Raw genomic sequence first — 9097 nt, forward strand, 5'->3', positions numbered from 1 at the left:
CATCAAGCTTCAAAACAAATTGAAGCTTACCTCTGCACTCTTCGATAGACATGTTGTAGAACTTTACCATTGCTGCTTGTAGCTTGCATACATTCAATACAAAGTTATTGTCTACATGCAATTTGAAAGGCACTTTCTTTGATCCAGACTTAAGCATCTGTGTATGTTCCAAATGCATTGGCTCACCAATTGTGTCTAAGACTTTTGTATTAAGATCTTTTCGTGCCTGCTTTACATGGAACGGTTTAGGGATGGGTACCACCTGTCTCTTATTAAGAACAGCCTCTTAAACCCTGCATCCAATTGCTTATAAATCATAGCATAGGATTCGGAGCTAATCCCTACCTTGTCACATATGCTGCCTTGAGCATCTGTAGCTATGAAGGTATTGCTTACCTCCTTCAAGCGTACTCTTGTAACATCATCACCAATGGTTTTGAATTTAGGGTTTTCCAATGCATACTTCACCATACCTTTGCTTAAGACCTTTGCAATTGCATCATCAACCTCTTCACACTTGGGTTGGAAAACATATTCTTCATGTTTACACATTGTGCATAGACCTGCCGATTATATTGCCCACTCCCTGTGGTCAACTCATGAAGTGGTTTGAGCAACCTCACACGCTTACGTGCTTGTTTAGTTTTCGTTGAGGGTTCAGCAACAACAGTCTTTGAAAGCATTGCTGCCATCTTTTTGTTGTCCTTCTCCAAACCTTGCATTTTGTAATGTAGTTATGCATTGTCTACCTCGACAACATGCACTGCATTTTCCATAACATGCATCGCAGCATCTTGCAGTCTCTGATTCTCTCTCTCCTTTTCACTTAGTGATTTTGTGAGCTCTTTAATCCTTGCATCCATACCCATCATGGTGTGCTGAACAGATGTGTAAACACTATGAGGAAGCATTGATAGCCTCCTAGTGTATCCCAATAACCCTGCATTACCTTCACACACATACTTGATGAAATATATGTAAGCCCAATAAATTGTGGAGGTGTTTGGGTAATTGGATTGGGTGGATAAATACAACCCTCAACCCAAAGATCAACATGTTTTTTCCTTGCATTTCTTTCTTGTTGCATTATCTTTGGTTGCTTTTTTATTTGTTGCCGTTCTCTTGTCTCTAGCGGTGCATACTTGGCCTCCAATTGGAAGTGAATTTCTCTCTTCTTGTTCCGGCCTGCATCCTAAAATTCGAATTTGGACAAAACATAGCTATTAACAAAAAATTAGCTATGGACAAAATACAACTATTAACAAAAAAGTAGCTTTTATACATTTGTACAACTCAAAAATTTAACCAGAAATAACATTATTGAACACAAATTTAACCAGATATAACTTCAATATAATATAGAACTAAATCATAACTTGTAATTAAAATAACACACTTGTTTCACCCAAATAACACAAAAATAACATCATAAATAAGAAATAACATTATTGAACATAACATATAGACTTGAATATATCCTAAAACTAAATCATAATCTTGATCTAATCCTACACCAATGACAACACTAATCTTAAGGTGGATAAAAATGAATAATACTCATGGTGATGAGTGTGTGCTAATTAAGTTTAGATTCAAGTTAAGGATTCAAGTTAAGTTAGGTTACAAGATGGAAACTTGTACTTATAAAAAGACTTGAGATGTTGTGCTTGTATTCCAATGCTTCAAATGTCCTCCTTTTATATGAGGAAAGTATAACAAAGCTATGATAGCTCATGTGGGTTAACTTGTCTAGGTGACTTGGCACTCTAGCATCACTCATTTCAACACCCCCCCTTGATGCTAGATTGGGTATAATTTTTAGGCTTTTCACTCTTCCTCTCTCTCCCCTTGTGCTAGGCTTTTTTGGCCTTTATGCTACTTTCCAATTATAGCTACTTTGGCTATGAATTTCACCTTGAGTGCATCAAATGGCCTCAGAGGCTGATTACATCACACTTTTTGTAGAGACAAGAGGGGTGAAAAGTATAATGGTTCTTTCTCTAGAAGAGCACCTCTTCTAACTGGGACAGCTTTGGCCTCGATGTAGTTTGCTTGCTTCTTTTTTTTTATAGAAATCTTTTTCTAAGTGACCAATTTTTCCACAATAGTCACAAACAAGCTTTGGTTTATCTTTATTGCGACATTCATTCTTGTATGACCAAGTTTTCCATAGTGATAGCATCTTGGAAGTTGAGATGTTGATTGACTTATCCTTTGAAATCTCCCACCCTTTGTATACAGTCCTTGCTCGCTTGAATGTGATTTGAATGATTCTTTATCTTTGAATTTTGATTCTTGTTCAAGTAGAGATGATTCTACATCTTGAAGTTTAGTGTTGGGCACATTTTTAAGTGTAGCAACAATGATTCATAAGGTTCTTTGTTAACACTTTTTAGCAATACAGCAATAGATTCATCTTCCTCAATGACTTTTTTTAAAGCACTAAGTTGTTGTTTGATACCTTTGAATTTATTGATGTGTTGTGCCATGATCTCGGTCTCCTTCTTGTCGAGCTTGTAAAATTGCATGAGAAGGTTGATCTTTGAGCTCTTTGAGTCGGTGCCGAAAATATTGTTGAGTTCGTGCTATGCCAACTTGGCATCCTTGATGCCAGCAATGTGACTAATCATATCATCACCAAGATTTTGAGCGATGAGGCCCAATGGTTTGTTGTTTTGAAGTGGCTCAACCTCCACTTATTCATCCTCAATAAGGTGCCAAATCCCCTTACGCATAAGCAAGTACATGGTATTGCTTTGCCATGTGAAAAAACCATCACCATTAAATCTTGAGAGGACTTCTACATGCTCCATGATTGGAAGGGGGTCTTACCTTGAGCCTTGATTCAGGCAGTGTCTAACCCTTTTACAAATGATTGCAAATTATATGCTAGTAGTTGAGCAATGCAAGTGGTTTTAAGATGTATTTTGATACAACAAGGAGTTCCCACAATGGAATAGCACTCTAATTTTTTAATTTTACCTTTAATTAAGCTCAATTTCTCCTAAATGATTGCTAATGATAGTGATTAAGTGTTAATCACTATGATTAATAGAGCTAAAAAGTGGAGATTGAAATTGGGCATGTGGAAGTAACCATTGAGAGGGCTTTTTGCATTAGGGTGCTACCCTAGATGAGAGCAAGAGCCTTGTATAAAAGAAATAGCTCGAAATTCGTGGGTTTCTGCCGCTTGGTTTTCTTCTTGCTTCGGCTGGTACACTCCACCATTGGAGAAGTCCTTTGGTGAATTTGTAGCTTATATTATTGCCTTCTGATAGAATGGCTTGGCCCAATTTATTGTGTAGGTGGAGAAATTTTGAAAAGACTAGTTGACAGATCTGCACATTTTTCGACCGAATTAGAGTGAAATTAATGAAACCCTCCTAGCTGTGGTTTATAGCCTAGGATAAAGCAATGCCAAGCACTTGAAGTTTGGGCCACAAAGAGGAAGAATGGGATAAGATGAGATTAAGTATCCTAATGACTTGATTAGTGAAGAATAATGCTAGAGCTAAGCTAAAGGGGAGCTTAAACCAAGCTCTGATACCATGTTGAAACTCATGGATCAAGCTTCCTAATCACAATCAACTATTTAATTAGATCCCAATCTTGATCTACTCCTACACACTAATGACAACACTAATCTTAAGGTGAAAAAAAATGAACAATATTCATGGTGATGAGTGTGTGCTAATTAAGTTTAGACTCAAGTTCAATTAGGTTACAAGATGGAAACTGGTACTCACAAAAAGACTTGAGATGTTGTGCTTGTATTCCAGTGCTTCAATGTCCTCCTTTTACATGAGGAAAGTACAACAAAGCTATGATAGCTCATGTGGGATAACTTGGCTAGGTGACTTGGCACTCTAGCATCACTCATTTCAACGCCCCCCCTTGATGCTAGATTGGGTACAATTTTTAGGCTTTTCAATCTTCCTCTCTCTCCCCTTGTGCTAGGCTTTTTTGGCCTTTATGCTACTTTCGAATTATAGCTACCTTGGATGTGAATTTCAACTTGAGTGCATCATATGGCCTCAGAGGCTTATTACATCGCACTTTTTGTAGAGACAAGAGGGGTAAAAAGTATAATGGTTCTTTCTCTGGAAGAGCACATCTTCCAGTTGGGACAGCCTCGATGTAGTTTGCCTGCTTTTTTTATTTTTTTGATAGCAATCTTTTTCTAGGTGACCAATTTTTCCACAATAGTCACAAACAAGCTTTGGTTTATCTTTATTGCGACATTCATTCTTGGTATGACCAAGTTTTCCATAGTGATAACATCTTGGAAGTTGAGATGTTGATTGACTTGTCCTTTGAAATCTCCCACCCTTTGTATATAGTGCTTGCTCACTCGAATGTGATTTGAATGATTCTTTATCAATTTTTTGTGCACATCTAAGAGGTCGAAAAAACAAGCACCAGCTTATCCTGCTTAAATAAATCTACATGCTTGTGGAAGAGGGAAATGTCAATAGGGACTTACTCTCTAACGCGGCCATGATATTGTTGAACATAGTTTCCAAAATAACACATGTTTTGCTCAATGTCGTACAAAAGCAAACTCCAGTGTCAGCTGAAAAAAACAAAGAGGACATAGATGTTATTAAAGAAAACAAATATAGATTACCAAATATTTGATGTCAATTTAAAACTTAACATGAGACTCGCTCTTCATGGTAAGCCATGAAAATAAGTCTTGCCAAATTGAGGTTCACTGGTTCAAACCAGGACATAAGGCTCAAAAATGATGAGCTATCATTTTGTAATGCCGCGAAAATGAGAGGATCCACAGTATATAAACAGTTTTGGACCTGTTCTGGTAGTAGTAATATATAATACCTAAAGGCAACAATGAAAAGAACAGAGAATTGTTGGATAGGTGTCATCTCCAGATGGTGTCACGCTAGTGGCACACTCTTTAGCCTCTAGGCATTTTTGGGATTTATAGCATTCATTTCCATTTTTTCCTATTTACACACATTTTTGGGTGGGGGAAAGGGTGGAGGAACTTTCCTATATATATGAGGCATTGTAGTTCATTTCTAATGAAGTTGGCTAGTGGTTCATTGATGAGTTCTTGAGTACATTGTCTCTTGTGGCTGCGTTTTTGCACTATCTTTGTGCATATTTTGGAGATACTTCCTTGGTGGATAGCCCATCTATTGGCTGCGTTTTTAGAGGTACGACACTTCTTCCCTTGTGTTTTCCCACCCTCCACTCCCTATGGGAACTCGGAAGTCCTCTACTCCAAAAGACAAAGGAAAACTTGAAGATACTATGGATCCTACATCTCCTACGATGGTTGGGACCGGCAACTACTACAACGGAAGTTGGTGCAATTCCTTCTTCGGTAGGTGCTTCTACTTTCTCTTTTCCGTCATATCCATTACCTTCTACGGATCCTTTCTCTCTTTCTTCTTTGTCTTTTATGCCTTCCTATCCACATACTTCTATGCCCTCTATGGTATATCCCCCTACATCATCTATGCCTTTTATGGCAACTTCATCTACTATGATTCCTTCTTCTACTACTTCCACTACTACTTCCACTACTACTCCTCTCCCCACTCAATCATATCAGCCCTTTAACCCATTCACTCAATCTTTGAGCCTTCCAAGTTTCCGATTCACAAAAGCTTACCCCAAACAACTACCACACTTGGTCCTTGTTTATGGAACTTCTTTTGGAAAGCGTAAGTAAACACCCAGCAAACATATACACTTCCACTGTGTGCACGACGAGGTAATCAAAGGCTGGCACAAAGTGCGCTGTGAGAGTGTAAACCCATGGACTACACCACCAAACACGTCAATCACGCCTTCTCCTGCAAATCAACACACACAGGATACCAACACACAACCATCACCAGATACATCACCAGTATCATTCATCCTTGAATTCCCAACCAACACTTCCATACAACTTCTTCTGACGACACACAGAAGCTTTTGCTTCACACCATCTTACATACACGACACCTTCATATCAACACACAAGATATATACTCACACAACCATCCCTGCTCGCTACTACAAGCTACACCCCAACATTATGACTGATCCCTTTCTCACCTCCTCTCAAAACATCATCACCTCAGTCCTCGAGCTGGCCTTAGATACGAGCAGCAGCAAACCAACAAAACACACACCCCTCTGTTGAGACACCAGGGGGCAGTAACCCAACAAAACCACACGCACACCCACTCTCTCTCTGCTCAGCCAGCTCTGCGCAGCTAACAAAAGAAGCACACCACTTTGCACTCAGAGGCGGCTACCTCAACAAAGTACACACACATAAAAGACTCTCTCTTGCATCACCAACCTCGGAGAACTGGCGGCAACAAAACAACAAGAACCCGCCTCGCCAGCCACCAGCCGCAGCAGCCCACGAAAACCCAACCACTACTGGTGCGACCTCGTACATGAGCTGCGCTACCACGAGCATCCTTCCTGCTCGCCTGCAAGCAATACTCCCTCTCTCCTTCACCACCAGCCACGCCAGCGCCACTGCCATCGTCATCACTCTGAGAAAAAACCCAACTATTGTAGCGATAACGTATCTCCCCTGCGATGGCGATGACCACCCTTCCTGCTGAGCCGCCCACACGTTCTCAATCAGCTGCACTTCAACTGAAGGTAACCATCTCCTGCACTACCAGCAACTGCGCCAAACAGCAACACCTCTGGCAATACACTTTCTCTCCTCGCTACCAGCCACACAGCCACGGCCTGATCATGAGAGAAAGAGAAGCAGCGTGTATGTGTGAAACAAGCTTCCTCCTCACACCAGGTCCTTGATGCCGCATCACACTTGGCATCCACCACCCACTCTGTACAGCGCCCTGCAGCACTTCTATTCTGTCTCTGCGCTTCTCTTCCTTTTTTGGTATGCACGCTCATCCTTTTACCAGCCGGCCATGAGGCATCCATGTACTTACTAATTTTAGCCCAAGAATCTTTTTATTGTGATCGACGACCATAGTTATTGGTTGTGCTTGATGAAGGACCTGGTTCTTTCTTAAAGAAGCTTTGTGAATTCTCGCCGACAACCAGATGCTTGATGGACAACACCTTTCGTTTCCTTGTTTCACCATTCTTTTTTTGAATGTGATCTTCAAAGACTTGAACTGCAACTGTTTTTGTTGTCTCTTGATGCTCACATGGACAAAAGAAAATATTCTTCACACCGCATTTATCGCATTTTTCCATAAGACATTCGTACCTGTGAAATGATGAATCCTGATTCTTTGCACATACACATGATTCCCATAGTTTTGTTATCCCAGACAACGAGTGCTTTGAAGCCGCACATTTGCCACCAAGCACATATTTTTTGCAAATGTCACAGGCACATGAACATGACCTCCCATGAAAACTAGCAGCATCAGAATGTAGTTGATTGTATGCATCTTTCAAGAACATCATTTGTATGTGGTACACACAGCAGCATGTGGTACACACAGCAGCATGTGTTCCGATCTTTTAGCTTTCTTACAAGCCATGGTTTCATTAGGGGACACTTGAGCATAAAAAGGGTCCTATAAGAACTTTAAGGAACTAAGACTAATTTTTTTGAGGTTTAAGGAGACAAAGTCATAATGAAGCCTACTTTTGGCCCTAAAAGTAGGGGATCTCTCTAGATTTCCCTCTCTAGGATTTTCACTCTAGGATTCTCTTTCTAGTCACTAAAACTCTCGAAACATCATCAATCTCGGGCCTCAAAAATATTTTTTCTTACAATTCAAAGTAATTGTTTCAAAATAACTTTCAATCACATTTAACACACTTTCATTGTGTTTTTGAAGTTCCCTCTAAATTCCATATCAACAATCATTAAAAGACAATCTCGTTTAATACACTTTCATTACATTTTTGAAGTTCCCACAAATTCTAAATCAATAGTCATTAAAAGACAAGGAAAACTTATGTTTTTTTATTTTTTCACTTTTAAATGCATAAAACATAAAAAGTTTAATTTAAATTTAAATTTTTAGATAGGCTAGCAATTTAAAATTTATATTTTAGCAAACCCACCTAAAATCCGTTTTCTTCATTGATTACTATCACATCTCCTCTCTGTTCGACTCAACAACTAAAAGATTCTCTCTCTCTCTCTCTCTCTCTCTCTCTCTCTCTCTCTCTCTCTCTCTCTCTCTCTCTCTCCCCCCCAAGCCCTTCTCTCATTGCAGTAGGTCTCTCTTTCAAGCTTCTCTTTGGGATCCATGCTACCTACCATCTTCCATTGTGTCTACTTGGCACTCACAGAAATAACAAAAACCTCAAATTTATCACGAGTGAGGAAGGTAGACTTCATATTCGCATCTTGAATGAATATGCACCTATCAGAAAAGAACGTCTAAACACACAGGAGAAGCAAGAAAGAAGATAGCAGGGTCATTGTAATGTGGATCTTTGAGTTAATAGGTATTTATATCCTAATGATCCTTCTTCAAATTTCTCTCCACCTTTCACAGACCTACCCTCATTCATTTTGTTGGAGAGGGTGAGAATGGGCTCCTTGGATATTGCAAACACTTAAGTATATGTGATGCATGGAAGGTTCATTTTCTAGACGAGCTTTCTAATTTTACAAAGTCCATGGTTGATACATGGAGTGAAACCAACATTACGCACCACATGGTAAACACATTTGCTCCTTCCTACTAGATATTAAGAAACGAGTATGAATAACTACTGACTCTGTCGTCTTAATTTTTGTGCAGCACATTCTTTATACTCATGGTGTATACTTCATGAATGAGTATGGTTCTCTGGACATGTGGAGCACACAAGGAATGGAGAAATCTCACTATCGAGCTAGAGGAGTATATTTTAAAAACACTCGGCATGGAGGAGGGAAAACTTGTACAAATTACCTCAAGGAGATGTTTAACTGGTTTTACAAATACACTTTTGAGCAAAAATTATCCATGGAAAGGGCACGTATGAGTAATCTAGCAAGGGCAGCACAAAATAATGCCAAACAGAGAAGATCACTAAAGTGGAAAGTTGCTACAGGACCAGCACGTCATGCAGCATGGAGATCTTCATTAACGAAGACGCATAGGAAGAATTTGGAAGTAGAAACAGCACTTTG

The sequence above is a fragment of the Cibotium barometz genome, chromosome 52 (assembly GCF_041138505.1).
Source record: "Cibotium barometz isolate CiBa-2024 chromosome 52, ASM4113850v1, whole genome shotgun sequence".
NCBI classification, from domain to species: domain Eukaryota; kingdom Viridiplantae; phylum Streptophyta; class Polypodiopsida; order Cyatheales; family Cibotiaceae; genus Cibotium; species Cibotium barometz.